The sequence below is a fragment of the Myodes glareolus genome, chromosome 22 (genome assembly GCF_982192425.1).
Source record: "Myodes glareolus chromosome 22, mMyoGla1.1, whole genome shotgun sequence".
In the NCBI taxonomy this organism is placed as follows: Eukaryota; Metazoa; Chordata; class Mammalia; order Rodentia; family Cricetidae; genus Myodes; species Myodes glareolus.
This window is the reverse complement of record NC_142047.1, coordinates 37,852,686-37,870,497: the sequence shown is the minus strand read 5'-3', so window position 1 is coordinate 37,870,497 and position 17,812 is coordinate 37,852,686. Positions and strand designations below refer to the sequence as shown.

Below are 17,812 nucleotides of genomic sequence, written 5' to 3'. Positions count from 1 at the left end.
TTACACAATGGAGTACCACACAGCAGAAAAAAATAACAACATCTTGAATTTTGCAGGAAAATAGATGGAGCTAGAAAACATTATTTTGAGTGAGGTAACGCAGACATAGAAAGACAATTATCACATGTACTCGCTTATAGGTGGTTTTTAAACATAAAGCAAAGAAAACCAGCCCACAAACCACAATCCCAGACAACTTAGACAACAATGCAGACACCAAGAGAGACTTGCATAGATCTAATCTGTAACATGAGGGGCCGGCTTGTTGGGATTTCCGTCCCGCCCGGTATCCCAACAGCCGGCAAATCCCAAAGAGAAATTACACACAGGACTCCATAAGGTTATAAACTGATTGACTCATTAGGTCAGGCTTCTTGTTAACTCTTATAACTTATATTAACCCATTATTCTCATCTATGTTAGCCATAATGGCTCAGTACCTTTTCCAGCGGGGGCAGCTTACATGTTGCTTCTTCAGTGATCTGCGCAGGAGTGAAGGAATGGCTTCCTGCTTTCCAGGATACTCCTGTTTTCATTGCATCACCTCTACTTCCTGTCTGGTTTTCCCACCTACACTGCCTGCCTGGCCAATCAGCGTTTTATTAAAATATGATTGACAGAATACAGATAATTCCCCCGCATCACTAATCTACATGGGAAGTAGAAAGTAGAAAAAGACAAGATCTCCTGAGTAAATTGGAAGCATGGGGACCTTGGGGGAGGATTAAAGTGCGGAGGGGAAAGACAGGGAGGGGAGCAGAGAAAAATGTAGAGCTCAATAAATATCAATTAAAAAAAACAGCCCAATTAAAAAAAATAAAACAAATACTACATTTATCTTTGAGGCAGGGTCTCCTCATGTAGGCATGGTTGGCCTAGAACTTATTTTGTAGACCAGACTGGCCTCAAATGCACAGTTCTGCCAGCCTCTGTCTCCTGAGCACTGGGATTAAAGACATGCACCATCATGCCCAGCCTCATATGTACATACTAGAAAATAAAAGTGCCATACTTAGCTTCAGTAGTCAGCTTGACACACCTGGGAAGAAGGAACCTCAGTTAAATAAGTGCCTCCTTTGGTTTGGCATCTGGGCAAGTCTATGGGGACATTTGCTTAACTGCTAATTGTTGTAAGAGGGTTCACCTTCTATAGGCAGTGTAACTCCTGGGCAGGGGTCCTGGGTGCTATAGGAAAGCAGGTTGAGCAAGCCAGCAAGCAGCGTTCCTTTATGGCCTCTGCTTCAGTGCCTGCCTTGAAGTTTCTGCCCTGACTTCTCTTCATGACGGACTGTAAGCTGGAAAATGAAAAAAGCCCTTTCCTCTTCAAGGTGATAGTTTTCACGGTGTTCATCACAGCAATAGGAAGCTAACTAAAACAGAAATTTAAAATTTTTTTGATTTGGCTAAGATTTTTATTGTAGATATGAGTGGGAGAACGGCCAGCGAATCTGGAGGAGTTCAGAGAAGAGAGAAAAAAATAGGCCGGACATGGTCAGCTGACTGGACATGCCCAGGGATTAGGGAGGAGAATAGTGGAGAGAGCAAGAGAGAGAGAACAAAGCACAGGGAGGGTGGTGGTAATAGCAAGGGATTGAGAGAGAGAGAGAGAGAGAGAAAAAAAAAAAAAAAGAAAAACAGCGAGAATATGAGAATAGCCTAAATGTAAAAAAAAAAAAAAAAATTTAAATAAAAAAAAAATGCCAACTGGCCATAGTGGCTTCTGTCTTTAATTACAGCACTGAAGAGGCAGAGGCGGTTGGATCTCAGTGAATTTAAGGCCTGGCTGATCTAGGTAGTGAGTTCTAGGACAGCTAGAGCTACATAGTGAGACCCTTTCTCAAAAATAAAACAATAAAGCTAGGCTGAGACTGCTGGAGATAACCTAAAGAAAAATCCCAGCCGGGCATGGTGACTCAGGCCTTTAATCCCAGCACTTGGGAGGCAGAGGCCGGCGGTTTGCTGTGAATTCAAGGCCAGCCTGGTCTACAGAGTGAGCTCCAGGACAGGCTCCAAAGCTACAAGAAACCCTGCCTTGGAAAACCAAAACCAACCAAACCAACAAATAAAAATACCCAAATGGACATCAGACACCTAGGGAGAATTTACTCGACACTAGTTAGGAGGTAGAGTGCAGATGGAGCCAAGGATAGAGAGGATCTCTGTCCTGTCCAGGGAGGGACTCTGGATTCTTCCTGAATGATCTGCTAGCAGAAAATTGGGGATTGGAAGGATTACTTCTGGGCAGAACACATGCTTCACAGGCATAGGCTCTGAGTTCAACCCCCAGCCTCATCCTTTTTATTTTGTAATTGGGAAATGGGTGAGAGAAGCGTGAAGACGCTGTGCGTCTGCCTGTGAGAGTTGCTGCCGTTGCAAATTACTGCAATGCAGAGGCAAAATCTTGGCAAAAAGGTCTTGGCTGCTGTTTAACCAGTCCCTTCCCAACCACCCAGCCACTCTCTTTCCTCATGGCCAGGGATGGAGACACACAGGCTATGTGTGCAAACAAAGCAGAAAAACATTCCTCAGTCAAAGTTCAATGCCTCTGTTAGCCACTTGGTTTCCCACAACAAACTTATCCTTTGCTCCTGGGTGAATGGTGTGGGTTCGGTTGGGATGAGGGAAGTTAGAGACTAACCCCTAGGACTCAAAGTAGTTATTTATCCAATTTTTAAAAAAAGAAGTCTGAGACTAGTCAAAGTGTTAAGGACAGATTTTAATCAGTAACAAACTGCTGGAATAAGAATTTAAGATTTTTTTTGTTTTGTTTTGGTTTGTTTTTTCGAGACAATGTTTCTCTGTGCAGCTCTGGCTATCCTAGAACTCACTCTGCAGACCAGGCTGGCCTCAAACTCACAGAGATTCACCTATTTCTGTCTCCTGAGTGCTGGGGTTAAAGGTGTGCACGACCACTGCCCTGGTGGAATAAGAATTTAGGAGGAAAGTAACTCAGCTTGGATTTGTGCAGAGGTTCTTTAAAAGGAAGAAGGAGGTGAAGCTGTCAATCAAGTTGGGCTTCCTTGTGTCTGCTAGCTGACTATTAGTGAAGCTAGAATTCTAACCTCACACAAAGACGAGGAAACAGAATGCCTATCCTTCCAAATGATTGCATTGTAAATGTGTGAATTTTTTATCTTTGATATTTTTCTGGATTGTAGGAGATTTAAATATCATATATATCTCAAAAGCTAAGCGTCACAGTTATTAACTCTTAGTAAACTCTCCAAGAAAGGGAGATGTGTGTATGGGTATGTATATGTATGAATGTAGGTGCCCCTAGAGGGCAGGAGCCCCTGGAACTGGAGTTACAGGTAGTTGTGAGCTGCCATGTGGGAGCTGGGAACCAAATCCTATCCTCTCCAAGAGTAGCAAATACTCTTAACCAGTGAAGGGGCTTTGCAAAAACAAGTACTCTTAACCACTAAGGCAATTCTCCAGACCCCTGAAGGATGTTAGAACAGCTGGGTGATGTGGTATAGCACACATCTTTATTGCTAGCACTTGGGAGTCAGACGCAGGCAGATCTCTGAGTTCGAAACCAGCCTGGTCTAAAGAGCTAGTTCCACGACAGCCAGGACTGTTGAGAAATCCTGTCTCAAAAACAAATAAACAAAAGCAAAACAAAACAAAGAAAGCAACCAGGAGCTGGAGAGGTGGCTCACAGGTCAAGAGTCTTTGCTGCTTTTTCAGAGGACCCAGGTTCGATTCCCAGCACTTACATGGAGGCTTACAACTCTCTGTAATTCCAGTCTTAGGAAATCCAATGCCACTTCTGGCACCAGCCTCGTAAGTGTTAGACAGACATGGATGCAGTCAAAGCACCTGTCTTAGTTCAGGCTTTATTGGTTTTATTGCTGTGAAGAGACACCATGACCATGACAACTCTTATAATGAGAAACATTTAATTGGGATGGCTTGCTTACAGTTTTAGAGATTCAACCCATGATTGTCACAGCAGAAAGCATGGTGGCATGCAGACAGACATGGTGCAGGCGAAGGGGCTGAGAGTTCTACACCTTGAGCAGCAGGCAGCAGGGAGAGACGACCACACTGGGCATCCACCCCCAGGGATACACTTCCGCCAACAAAGCCATCCCTACCTCAGCAAGGTCACATCACCTAATATCGCCTCTCCCTATGGGTCAAGCATTCAAACACATGAGTCTATACAGACCATTCCTATTCAAATCACCACAGCATCATAACACAATTTTTTTTCAAAGTGCATTGCAGGGTGTAGTGGCTAATGTCTATAATCCCAACCCACAGGAGGATAAAGCAGGAGGATCCATCCAACATAGATTCCAGGCAGGCCTGGCTTATAAAGTGAATCTGAGGCCACCTTGGGTTACGTAATAAGAGAAAGAAAGCACAGACAGAAAGGGTCTTGGGCCCCAGAGCTAATGAGCCAGAAACTTCTCGTTAGGACCAGATGTCTACTTGCTCAGGCTTTTTAGAGGAGGTTCCAACCCACAACAGTTTGAGAACCATTGGCCAGTTAGAGATGTTTGAAGGGTAGATGTGTCAGCAACTAGGAACTTTCTAAAGGTTTGAAAATTGAGGAAAGAACTGGCTAAGACCGGTGTGAATGAATATTTAAAACGTGTGCCCGTTACCCTAGAGAATAGGAAGCGAAGGGCGCCTAAGAGATGGAAGTCTGAAGTGAGGAGAAGCCCTAGGGGATGAGGGCTGTAGGGCGCCTACAAGACACTTCGCAGGTGGGGTACGTAGTCTAAGTGAGGACAAACCCCATTCCCACATCGCCGCTGGGTCCCCTCTTTCTAACAGCCTAAACCTAGCGGCCTCACTGCAGCTGCAGCTTGAAGGGCCAGGGCATGAACCCAGCTGGCTCAGGTCGTGGCTCTTGGCAAGAGCAAGTACAAACAGTCCCCTTCAGCTGGGCTCGGCCGCAGCTGATCACAGCCATGTGTGAGAGGCATCCTCAACGTATTCGCATCCTTTGATGAACCAGGTACCAAAGCCCGGCTGGGGCGCTGGACTACATCGCCCAGATTTCAGGTGCCCAGAGCCGCGTGGCTGGGAAACAGAAGAAGACGCCCCTTGATTCTGCGCCTTAATGCCCCTAAATTCGGGCAGAACTACAAAGACCATGATCTCAGATACAGGAGTGCATTGCTTTCTGGGATTGATAGTCCTTAACGAGGAGCGCTGCTGGCAGGTCTTGCCCCACTGGACTACATATCCCAGCGTGCCTGAAAAACTTGGGGGAGAGGAGGGAGGGGAGAGTCCTGGAGGATGTGAATGGGGAGGGGGCACCCGCCCCCTTCCCCCACCCTTCCCTTTTGCTGGGCAGGGGTGGGGGGAGGGGCCGGGCCGAGGCTGCAGCCGCGGCGCTCCGGGAGGGCAGGGCCAAGCAAGGGCGGGACTGGCCCAAAGCAGGAGAACTGGAGAGCCTTGAAGCTAACGGGTCCGGGCGCGGGAGGCGGCGGCGGCGGCAGCGGCAGCTTTTTGCACGGGCGGAGGCGGCGGCAGGAGCGGCAGGCATGGCCCGCGCGGCGCCCAGCGCAGACTGAGGTGCGCGGGCGGGATGCGAGAGGGAGGGATGCGGGGCTCCCCGGGCCCCGTGCTGCCCCAACCCTCCTCTGTGCGGGCAGAGGGCTTGGCTCAGAGGCCCAGACCCTTCGGGTCCAGCCCAGCAACTTCCCCCGGGACTGGGCGCCGTGTGGGCGGGGGTCTGATAGCCTTGGCCTCGATCCGGATCCCCGCCTTCTGCTCCTGCATATCTAGCAGCTCCCAGTCTTCTAGGCGCTCCTGTGACACTCCTTGCTGGTAGCCCCCAACCCCAGCCCTTGAAAACCCTGTCCTAGTCCACACTTCCACACCCCAGGTGTTGGTACCTCCGACACCCGGAGCTTGGGAACCTGCTCCATCCGGAAACCCGTCTCACTTCTCTTGATCAGAAGCTGTCTGCACCATCCGCACTTATTTCCTCTACCCTTCGGCCTTCCCCACGCCTGGCACTGACCCCTAGCCACGCTGTGTGGCCTAGTTCTCTTTTTATAAGACCTGACAGTTTGACCTCCTTCCTACTTTGGAGAAACTGAGGCATGAACCAGCCAGAAACTTGGTCAGTGTGCCCGCCCTCTGAACTCTGGCCTGAGCCCTGTCCCTTGTCCCTCCTGTTCCTCCATCCCTTGCCATGTTAAGACACGTTAGTTCCTCCAGTTATGCCCCTGTGATCGGATCAAACTTCCCAGCCCCTTCTCTGGGCTGAGCTCACACCAGTCTCTCCTGTTTAGTCGTCTCTTACTTCTGTCGCCCCCTCCTTTGCATAGCCCTCCGCCAGGAGAGGAGTCTCGGTCCCTTTGCTGCTCGCTCAAGTTAGCCTTTCTGTTTCACTCTTGCCAACTGCATCCTTCTCCCATTTTGCCTCTTGTTTTCATCTATATACCGAGAACCATTCAGGGTACCCGGAGGTCCCTGGGGAGTAGTTATTTCTAGCCAGTAACCCATGCTCCTACTTGTGTACAAATGTCTAAAAAGTGATCGGCCTTCCCTTCTTCAAGCTTGGTGGGCTCCGAAGTCTGGTTTGGAAGGGACCGTTTACCCTTATGGAGATGGTGGCGTTGGAGAACTCTGGTCACTACACCCTCAGCTAATCTGGCTTTTGCTGTTAACTTTGGAGTGGTTGCCCCTTAGGGAGGGATGCCTGATGTATGTGCTCTGAGTGCTTTGTGGAGGAAGCGCTGTGCCTGTAGGTGGGGAACTCAAGTTTAGTCCTGGTGCATCTGATTTGAAGGAAGGAGGGAGGGAGGACACAAAGGCATGGTATGATCCAGTTTTTGTTTGTTTGGCTGGTTTTTACCTTGTTTCTTCAGCTGACTTTTCCTTTGGGTCACACTAGTCTTCCCCTCTCTCCAGTCTCCCAGTAAAAAGTGGGGAAGGAAGGGGGGAACCTGTGAGCCATCGGGGAGGGATGGGAGTCTTCTGAAGTTTGCGGGGGTCCTGAGGGAGCAGTCTTGATCTGAACCAGATGGTTCTCTGCTTCAACGCGACCCCTCCCATGCTCCCTCCCCTTTGGCTGTGAATAGGATGCTTTTAACCTTGTAACTTGAGAATGGAAAAGTGGGGCGAGGGGGCCAACTGTCTGTGTGAATGTTTATGTCTACATCTGCACACTACAGCAAGCTTACCAGGGGCCAGTGGGAGTGTCCGTGCCCCAGAGAGCATTGTAGAGTTCTGTGGCATGCTGATAGGTCATAGGCACTTTTAGAGCCCAAAAGATAGAACTAGTTTTGAAGCCATTAAGAGTCACCGGAGTCAGGCAGGGTGGCACACACCTGTTATGCCAACATTCAGGGTGGCAAGATGATTACCATTTGAAGACACCCTAGGCTATACAGTGAGATCTTGTCTCAGAAACCCCCAAAGAGGGGTCAGTGAAATGGCTTCCAGGTACTTGCCAAACGTGACTGGCAATCTGAGTTTAACCCCTGAGCCCAAATAAGTTGGAAGAAGAGAACTGACTCCGTAAACTTGTCCTCTGACCTCCACACACAAGCCACAGCACTCACATGGCATGTGCATCCCCCAACATAACAGTTTTAGAAGGAAACAAAGCCATTAGATAAAGTCCCATTTGAGCTTTCCCCTTCAGCCGGTCCTCCGGGTGGCGATTATCTTTCTGGGGAAGGCTGTTTCAGACTGAGGGGGTCAGAAACAGCAAGGCTCCAGGTGTGGGGAAAGCGAGACAGCTCCGTCTCTTCTTTAGCTTGAGTTCTCCTTTTCAAGGTTCGTCTCATCTTTCTGTGTGTCTGCCTGTGTCTGAGCATGTGCATGCGGGTGCCCTCAGAGGCCAGAAGAGGGCAGCAGCTGCCCTGGAACTGGAGATGGTTGTAAGACCCTAGATGGGGTTCTGGGAACCAACTTGGTCCTCTGCAAAAGCAACACGTGCTCTTAACCACTGAGCCAGCTCCCTTGAGTCCTTTCTTTCTTTCTTTCTTTCTTTCTTTCTTTCTTTCTTTCTTTCTTTTTTCTTAAATAGCAGGAGATGGTATAGGGAATATGGTTCAAGAAGAGGAGTGGGAAGTGGATTCCTTTGTTATTCTGTAGTGTATTTTGTTCGCCGTGTAGTGGCTTTGTGTATTTGCATTTCGTTTTGCTTTTGAGACACGGTCTTATGTGAGTCTGGGCTGTCTTCAGATTTGACGTGTAGCTGAAGATGGCCTTGAACTGATTCTCTTTCCTCTGCCCCAGTCCTGGGATTCCAGGTGTGCGCCCTGATCCTGAGCCTTGTACTTGATTTTGTGGAAGTTCTTTAAATGCATCTTTATTTCTGGAATACATTAGCGGGTGATGAGTTGAAGCAGAGGTTTTGTTGTCGTTTTGTTTTCAGAGTTTAGAAAAGTAATTAATTTGGGGGGTGTGTGTTCATATGTGTCGTGACCTATGTGTGGAGGTCAGAGGAGAACTTGCAGGGGTCAGTTCTCTCCTTCCACCATGTGGGTTCTGGGAATTAGACTCAGGTGGTCAGGCGTGGTGACATGCGCTTTTATCCCCTGAGCCGTCTTGCCTGCCTTTGCTTTCATTTTTGAAGTGGTGTCTTACTACACAGCCCTGGTTGGCCTTGAACCTACTGTGTAGTCCAAGCTGGCTTGGAGCTTTCAGTGACCCTCCTGTCTCTATCTCTGATTTGTACCACGGTGCCTAGCAGAGCAGAGAAGCTTATGATTAAAGGTTTATGGCTGGGTGCTTTGTATTTTCCAGGTCTTGAAAGCCCCTGGAGAGTTAGCTCATGCACAGATCCCTATGCCATGTTGCCAGAGTTTTTTGTTTTGTTTTGTTTTGTTTTGTTTGTTTGTTTCAGTTGGTCTGAATTTGTATCTCTTTTCAGCTTCTTGGGTCTAACAGTTTGAAAGACGCTGAGTTGAGCCATTACAGATGCATGGTAAGCTAATTCGGACAGAGGGAAAGACTTTTGTCTACCTTATTTCCCCACCCTGGCTTGTTCTGGCAGCTGTGCTGTGGTAGCCTTTGTCTTTCATTCTATTGCCTCCCAGGGTTGGCTAGGTTAGTACGCAGCCTGACTATGGAGGCTGAGCTGCCAGGCCTGCTCTAACCACAGCCCCGTTCTTGGAAGGAGGGCCTCAGGACCAAACAGGATGTTTAGGAACCAGGACTTTGGAAAAGGTTAGCTGCCTAGATACAATAAAGCAGCAGCTGAGAAAGACTCTTGTCTGTTCCATCTAGATTTTCCAGACTGAAAGGATTGGGGTGCCTGCCAGGTGAAGTCCTGTTATGGCTGCACACTGGACAGGATGCCCAGGAATCTGGAGTTTAGACAAGTCAGAGGAACCATACAGTGTTTTGCAACTGTTTCCTATCTGTTTCCAGGCCAATGAGAAGTAGATACAGATATGTAGGAAAAATATATCTAGGCAGATCTAGATCCAGGTAGGGCTAGTGAGAAACTGAAAGACAAGGTGAGGGGTGCAGAGCCCGTCTGTTAAAGTAGTCCTCCTGACTGCTCCTGGAATGGGTTCTTTGAGTGCTCACTGCTAGCCCAGCACCACAATAGATGTCCTCATGCTGTAGGGAAGCCTCATAGCCGCCTCGCAAGGTTGACACCATTGTCATTATTTTACATGTGAAATTTAAAGTACAGCATCCAGGGCTGGGGAGAGATCTTGGTTCATAAAGAGCTTGACTTTCAAACATGAGGACCTGAGTTAAATTCCCAGCACCCGAATAAAAAATGTCAGGCATGGTGGTACATGCTTGTAATCTCAGTGCAGGAATGCAGAGGCAGGAGGATTCATGGGGCTTGCTGGCCAGTCAGTTGGTGAGCTTCACGCCAATAAGAGACCTGCCTCAGAGGAAGTGAACGCTCTGCACACACACCACACGTGCACACACACCACACATGCATACATATAGATGCATTCACAGGAACAAACCAAGAACAGCAAAAAGCATGCATGGTAGGGCATAGCTACAATCCTAGGACTTGGGAACCTGAAATAGGAGGGTCATGAGTTCAAGGTTAGTCTGGACTATATAGTAAGACCCTATATAAAGAAATCAAAACAACAGAAGTTAACAGGAGAAAAGTGTAACAAATCTTTCTACTAATTAATCATAGTTTTACACGCCATGAGGTCTTCAGATTGAAGACCCTGGTGAACTATCTGTTTTTACGCTTGAGTTGAGGAAGTTTAGAGAGCTGTGCAGAAATAAGACAGGACCAAAAAAGGCTGGCCTAATGCCTGCTAGCCGCTTCTTAGCCTGTGGTAGCATTACTTCTTCTTGGATGCAGAGCAGCTTGCTTTCTTTTATGGATATGTTGCTGTCAGGCAAGAGAGGCCAGAGGCTAGGCAGGGGAAGATGAGAGTGACATTTTAGGTCTTATTGCTTATTTTAGCAAAGAGGTCCTAGTTTGTTGTTGTTGTTCATTTTTAGGGATTCTAGTCTCTACAGTATGCCTTAGGGGAAGGAAACGTAGTTTCTTCCGCTCTCTTTGAATGGAGAAAGAGGGGCAAGAGATGAGAAGAAAGGAAGAGGCCAGTAAGAAACTTTGCGTCTGAGACTTTGACTTTGTAGTGTTTCTTTGATAAGAAAGGGCTCTCCTGGAAGGCCGTGAGATGACAGAGGGAGGGGTGACTTGGGGCTCACATGCTCTTCAGTGTCTCAAGGTGGGTATAGCAGGAACTATGATGCTAGCCTCTTGAGACTATCATGGACTTGGTCTCCAAGATGGACTGTGCCCAGATTCCCATCCCAGCCTGGACCACGTGCCTCCCACTGGTGAGGGCAGGACTGGCAGCATGACCGGTAGTCCCTCCAGACTGTCTCTTGAGAGAGAAGGAGGACATGGGCCCTGTTGGTACTATGAGAGACTGACCCAAAAAGCACTAGGCAAGGACTTGAGTTGGCAGGGGGCAAAGGGCTTAGTGTGACAGGTTTCTGAGCCAGCCAAGGGCAGACTGATAGGCAGCCTGGCATGGCAGGGTCATCAGGGGACAAAGAGAGGAGGGATGATACGGAAAACCAGATAGGGCCCGAGTAAGATGTCATGAAGGCTGGGACTTGGCAGTAGAAATGGAAAAGGGAGGGACCGAAAGAGGCTTTGAAAAGTCAGTATCATCCTCTGGAAAAATACTTGATCCTCTGGAGTTTGGCATTTTGATGCCTACGTGATGAGGATTGCTTCCTTGAACTGAAAAGGGCCACCCAGGAAGGAGGTTCTCAGGAGATAATATGGCCTACTTTGCAGACGCTGCCTGTGGCTGCCAACGGCATACCTGGCATCTCCGTCAGCATTTTTACTCCTGTCCCCAAGCTGTCTGAAGTTTGGTGCCTCAAACCGAGGCCCGCCATAGTAACTGAGAGCAGCAGGGGCTTGGTAGCCACCACCATGACATCTCTTTCCTACCCCCTTTGCCTAGGATGGGCTCCCCCTGCTTCTCTCAGTTTCTGTACCCCAGCCTCCCGTTCCATCAGTCTCCCGTTCTACCCCATGCTGCATATTCAAGTCCATAGCAATCAAAGGGCCTGGCCCATTTCTCTAGGGACTTGTATTTTTTTTCTCTTTGCTCAGAATGCTTGTTAATAAATTTTTGTTAACTATTAGGGTTGAAATTTCCAAGTACTGTCTCCCAAGGAAAGAGTCTCGACTTGATCTGCACCTACAGAATGCAGACTTTTTCTTCAGCCAGGCAGAACTCACTAGGGACAACTGCTTGTGTCCCCGACCAGCCGTTCCCAACTTCTTGTTGCTTATTTATAAATCATTATTGTAATTACAACATATTGTCAATCGAGCGTTCATGTTGCCTTCACAGATCTCGTCTCGGGCCCAAGGGCACGGCTGGGCTTCCAGTCACCCTGGATTCCTAGCTTCGGAGGGGGAGTTCCTCCTGTGGGAGTGGGCAGGAGGACAAGAGCAGGGTCCACTGAAGTGGCGCGCAGAACAGTACTCTATTCCCGTAGATTTCCAGAGCAGAAGGCTAACGTCCTGAAACAGAGCGGCATGTGTTCTGTCAATTAAGATCTCTGATGTTTTCTTGACTTTTAACACAGAATTGAGAGAGGCAGTGAGGAATGGGGGGGAGGGGAGAAAATGTAGGGAGGAATTTAATTTGTGCTTATTTTGATATGGTTGTTAAATTATTTAAAGGCTTATTTTTATTGTTTTTAATTATGTGTATGCTTGTTTGTCTGTGTGTGGGCGTGAGCACGCGAGCAGCAGTGTCCTCAGAGGCCAGAGGCTTCCGCCCTCCCAGGAGCAGGCATCACAGGCAGTTCTGAGCTGCCTAATGTGGGCTCTAGGAACCGAACTTTGGTTCTCTGTTAAAGCAGATGCTCTTAACTACGGAGCCATAGCTCCGGTCCATGGGTACTGAAATTTTATTTGTAAACTATCAAAAGTAAACATAGCACACATAGTTCCGGGTCTAAGACGTTGAAAGCAGCTGTGTGGTGGCGCATTCTTTTAATCCCAGAACTCAGGAGGCAGAGGCAGGCGGATCTCTGAGTTGGAGATCATCCTGGTCCACAGAGTGAGTTCCAGAGCAGCCAGGGTTACACAGAGAAACCTTGTCTCAAAACAGCAAACAAACAAAAAAGATGTTGAAAGCGTCAGAGGGTCCTCAGCCTCGCCTCTTCCTTCAGGTGGATTGACATGAGGCCCTGACTCGGAAGTTATTCATGCTGAACTGTTGGGGAAGGGGCAGTAGGACCCGGGTCTTCTGTCTCTGAGGCATTGCTCTTTACCCAGCAGGCCTTGGATTCTCCTGTAGCCTGGTATAAGGACTGAGCCCACTGGCATCCTGTTTTTGTTTTTTTTTCTTGGAGACTGGGGTCTCATCTGGCCCTGACTAGCCTGGAACATGTTATGTAACCCAGACTGGCTTCAAATCCTTGATCCCCCAATGTCTACTTCCTATGCACCGTGTCCAGCAGCATCTTTTTCATTTTGTTTCCTTCTCTTCTGACTGGGATCAGAATGAGGCTATGCCATAGAGCTACCGAAGGCCACCATTTGCTACGTGGTTAGAGCTGAGGCCGTCCTTGGGCACAGGCTTCCTGGCTTATCAAAGGACAGCATTGTGGGGCTCAAGAGACATAACCTGGGGACCCCGAGGAGCAGCCCTCACTGCTCTACCTCTTCTGCCTTGAATCTTTCAGGGGTCGGAGTCCTGGCCCTGTGGAGAGGCCCCAGCCTCTCAACCTTAGCAGGTCAGCAGCCTTCAGAGGAAGAAAATCAGCAACAAATGCAAATAGCTAATTGGTCTAGAGGGAACTGCTCTGGCAGGAAAAACCAACAAGTTATTTGTTTCTGTGGTTAAAGGGAATGTGGAGGGGATGGGGTTGGTGGAAGAGGGGAGAAAAGATTGCTGGCGTGATCTCCCCATCTAATTCTGCCTGCCTTTTCCCATAGGGTTCCTTTGCTCTCAAAGGAACCTTACAACAGTAAACAGTGGAATGCTGAGTCTCTTGTCTCTGACCCCCCATTCCCACCCATATCCAGTTAAAGACAAAGTTTTTGTCATTTGAGGTACATGGTGGCTTTGAGCTAAAATGCCAGGAAGAAATTCAAGTTTTCATAGGCTTGTACTGAGTCCTGGGGCTGTGCAGAGAACAGGTAGCAACCCCAGGGGATGCGGTGGGAAAGGCCTGGGAGGGGCTTTTGCATTCTCCTCTAGGAAGCAAGGAGGGTTCACTGGGGTTGGCTTGCCCTGGGATTTTCTGTGGTTGGCCTTCTGTGTTCTGCCCTGTCCCAGAGGGCTTGATGTTCCCATGGACCTGTGCCTGTTTAGCTTCTGGCTGGTTCCTCAGCATCACTCGGGAATACCCTAGGTGCCAAGGGCAGGGAAAATGACTCTAGAGACTTATTTAAAGCCAGTGTGTGTGTGTGTGTGTGTGTGTGTGTGTACATGTACATGTGTGTCATGTGTGTGGGTGCTTGCAGAAGCCAAAAGAAGCCATCAGATCCCTAGGAGCTGGAGTTCCAGGTGATTGTGAGCTGCCCAGTGTGGGTGCTGGGAACCAAATCCTAGTCCTCTGTAAGAGCAACAATGGCTTTCAATTGCTGAGCCATTTCTCCAGCCCCAGAGATAATTCTAGACTCAGAAAACTGAATACTGTAAGAATGGGGGATCCAGTTCTAGGGTAAGGAGCTATTTCTTCAGGCCTGCTGTGAAGTGGGAAGCAGATAAATAGTTTATGTCGAGGTTCAGAGTCATGGTGTTTGATGAAGCAATGTCATCAGCTCCTGAAAGGCAAGATATACCTGACCATGAAGCCATCGTGGGAAAACTTCTAGGATGAAAGGTGAGTTCTCATCTCAAATGAGACACCTCATGGTTTACATAGGGGATACCCAGCTGTCTACATTTTTCCACCCGTACTGGTGGTCTTGGCAATTCTTTTTTTCCCCAAGATAGGGTTTCTCTCTATAGCTCTGGCTGTCCTGGAACTCACTCTGTAGACAGAGCTGACCTCAAACTCAGAGTTCCTCTTGCCTCTGCCTTCCTCCTGTCTATCCCTGATCTGTGGATCCCTGCCATTCATCTTATGCAGGAGAGGGAGAAGAGCCAGCCACGGTCCCTTTGTTGGCAGCTTCCAAGCATCCTAAGACACTGGGGATAGGGCTGTGTAGTTCTTGAAAAGAGGAAGCTACTCATTTCCAGGGCAGCCGAACTTTACTCTCACCGTGCGGGACTGACTTTGTTAGGGTTCACCTACAATATAAATACTCTTATCTATCCACAGTACTTTGTGACCCAAGAAGTCACTGTTCCTCTCAGGGATGCGCATCCACATGTAAATAAAGAACTCAGAGGGCTGCTGAGGGCTCTGCTCTCAAACCATCTGGTCAGCCCAACAGAGGAATGCCACATCCTGAGTGGGAGGGCAGAGTGGGAGCCCAGAATGCACTGTGCGGTCCAGACGTCTGGAAGTTGGTTTGACCTTTCTCTTGACCTTTGTGGATGCATTAAGCAGCAAACAGGCAGTTCTGGTTTCCCTATGGAGCGTAGATTCCTGGAGCCAAGGGAGCTGCTGCTCTGTTGTCAGCTCCTCATTCCCCCCTCCCCCCCATCCTTATTGTAGCTCTGCTGGGGTTCAGGCAAAAAAGTTCATCAGGCCTCGCTTCACATCCCTCTTTTTCTTTGTAAAAATAATGTATTTATTTTTTTTATTTTATGTGCATTGGTGTTTTGCTTGCATGTATGTCTGTGTGAGGGAGTCAGATTTGGAGTTACAGACAGTTGTGAGCTGCTGTGTGGGAGCTGGAAATTGAACCCAGGTCCTCTGGAAGAGCAGCCAGTGCTCTTAACCACTGAGCCATCTCTCCATCATCTCTCTTGTTCAGCTGGGCATCCATAAGCCCTGGAAGAAATGGTTCCTTTGAGACAGGGTTCCTCTGTGTAGCCCTGAACTCACTCTGTAGACCAAGCTGGCCTTGAACTCAGAGCTCCACCTGCCTCTTCCTGTTGTGATTAGATGTGTGCACCACCACGTGTTTACACTCAGCTCCGCTCTAGCCAGGTTTCCCTTAAGCCCAGGTGGGAGGTGGGATCACAGGTGGCTCACACTGGGTATAATATCCGCTGGGATTTGAGAATCTGCCGGCTTGAGCACTGGTAGAGTCTCAGCAGAGAAGGAAGGTTTAGGAGGAAGGCTACACATACAGAGATGCAAAGCCTGAACACAGAGTTAGGGAAGCACAGCTTAAAATTTCTGTCTCATTATCCAAGGAGGTGGGACAGAGAACTACAGCATCCGGCCAGATAGGGCCTCTAAGCCCCACCCTGCCAAGGAGGGGGAGGCACGCTTTCCAGCTGAGGCAGGGCTGGGCTGGGCCGGTCACAGAGGATTGTGCCTGCCCGCAAGTGTGGGAGTGCCTGTTCTTTGCAGCTCGGCAGCTTGCTAGGGGTCAGTATGATAAGACTGTATGAAGAGACAGATCCTTGATTTTTACACGCAGACAGCTGCCTGCCCCGAGTAGCACAACAGTCCCCGACAGTCTATTGTGAGGCTCCTTTGGCTCTTCTGAAACATAGAGCCTCTGGCTGCCGCCCAGCTGGGTTTCCCCTGCCTGGCTGCTAGCTTCCTCTCCCATCTGGGGTCAGATGAGGTCCACACTGTGGAGTGATGATGCTGAGACCCAGCCAATTCTGAGCTTGACCTAGAAGTTTGAAGCCTCCCTAGGAGAGGGGTCAGGGCCTCCAGGCTGAGCAGCAGCTCCCTCAACTGCCCGTTTCATTTGTCATCATCCGGTGCTTGTTTTAATTTGATTTATTATTGTGGTATCGGTAGGATGGAGATGGGGGTCGGCACTTGTGCCACAGCTTGCACGGGAGTGTTAGAGGACGATTGTGTGGATTCGGGGATGGAATTCAGTGTTGTCAGGCCTGCGCAGTAAGTAAGTGCCTTTGCCCACGTAACCATCCCACCAGTCCTATTTTGGTTTTGTTTTGGGGTAGAAGGTCTCATCCCGTGTCTGGCCTGGAGTTTTCTAATGGACAAGGTTGGCCTTGAACTTGCGGTGTTCTTCTGTCTTCTGCCTCTCAAGTTTGGGGCTTACAGGTGTCTTGCTTGTCTCATTTTGGTTTTACGGTGTCTGCGCTCAGCCAGACAGACCTGATGATATGCAGACGTTTGGGGAGAGCCTTAACCTTTGCTCCAGAGTCTTAGGAGGTGTGGCTGTTTCTGGGTGAGGTCGGGGTGGGTTTACATTTGTGGAGATTTCTTGAGCTTCCCTGTGGAGATGAGGCTTGAGGGGAATCTCTTCAGTCGAGCTGGGGTTTGAGTAGTAAGAAAGCATCTGTAGTGAAGGACAGCTCTTTGGACAGAATGGACAGCTGTCGATGTGGAGTGAAATTGAAGGATTAGGGACGGATTTCGGTAGTAAAATCAATTGGACTTCAGACTGGCTAAGGGAAGGCAGGAAAGCCACAGATGACTCAACATTTCGGGCTGAGATGGAAGATAGAGTCCCTTTTCCAGAAACCAAGAATACAGAAAAGAAAAAGGGCTGGATGCAGGGGACCTAGATCATGTGTGAGTTTGTTTGAAGCAGCCTGAGACTAAATAAGGTACTTTGAGGGTACTATAAAATATATCCTTTAAGAGGCAATATCCAGTCAGACACGGTGGTGGATGTGTATAATTCCAGCACTCAGGAAGCAGAGGCAGGAGGCTCTGAGTTCGAGGCTAACCTAGTCTACATAGTAAATTTCAGGCCAGTGAGAGCTACATGGTGAAACCCTGTCTCAAAAAACAAAACAACAACCAAAAGGAGGCAATGTTTAGGCGTTAATGAGACGGATGGGCCCAGGCATCCCGTGCTCTGTCCAGCATTGCTTGAAAAGCCAGCGATGACTCTTCCTGGCTGAGATGTAGTTTTGGAAAGTTCACCCCTCTGCATTATAGGCCTCACCTAGAATCACTTTTTCTCTTGGTGCTAGAGCTTGAACTCAGGGCCTTATACATGGTAGGCAGACATTCTACCAGTGAGCTCCATTCCCAGCCAGCCAGAATCACATCGTATTTTCTTTGACAGTATCATCTGGTTTGTGGTATGGTAGGACTAGGTATCAAAAGACAAGGGTACTAGGAATGTGGCCCAGTGATAAAGCCCCTGCCTTTTATACAAGCTCAGCATCCTGGGTTCAACTCCTAGAAGACATGGGTAAGGCACACCTGATTTCAACTTTCAGGAGGGGGTGGGGAGCATGAACAAACACATCTTTTCCCGTCGCATTCTTCTTGTGGTTAGGGAATTCTGGCAGTAGGCATTGCTGATCCCAGGTCTCCCTTGAAAGCCTCACACACCAAAGCCTCCTGT

General features: G+C 48.7%; 2 protein-coding genes across 3 annotated transcripts in view; one reads left to right on the top strand and one right to left on the bottom strand.

Annotated features, from left to right (window-relative positions):
- Fcsk (fucose kinase) overlaps positions 1–546 on the bottom strand; it is a 48,276-nt gene extending 47,730 nt beyond the window's left edge. Inside the window, exon 1 of the mRNA XM_087900360.1 lies at positions 441–546. The gene's annotated coding sequence lies outside the window, so the exon portion shown is untranslated. The remainder of the gene's footprint in view (positions 1–440) is intronic.
- A 4,157-nt stretch (positions 547–4,703) lies between these two features.
- The window catches only part of St3gal2 (ST3 beta-galactoside alpha-2,3-sialyltransferase 2), a 52,327-nt gene continuing 39,218 nt past the window's right edge, over positions 4,704–17,812 (top strand). The window contains exon 1 of one of the 2 annotated variants that reach the window (XM_085681721.2): positions 4,704–4,723. The gene's annotated coding sequence lies outside the window, so the exon portion shown is untranslated. Of the gene's footprint in view, positions 4,724–5,389; positions 5,536–17,812 lie in introns of those variants that run through there. The other variant, XM_048437254.3, reaches the window with a different exon arrangement.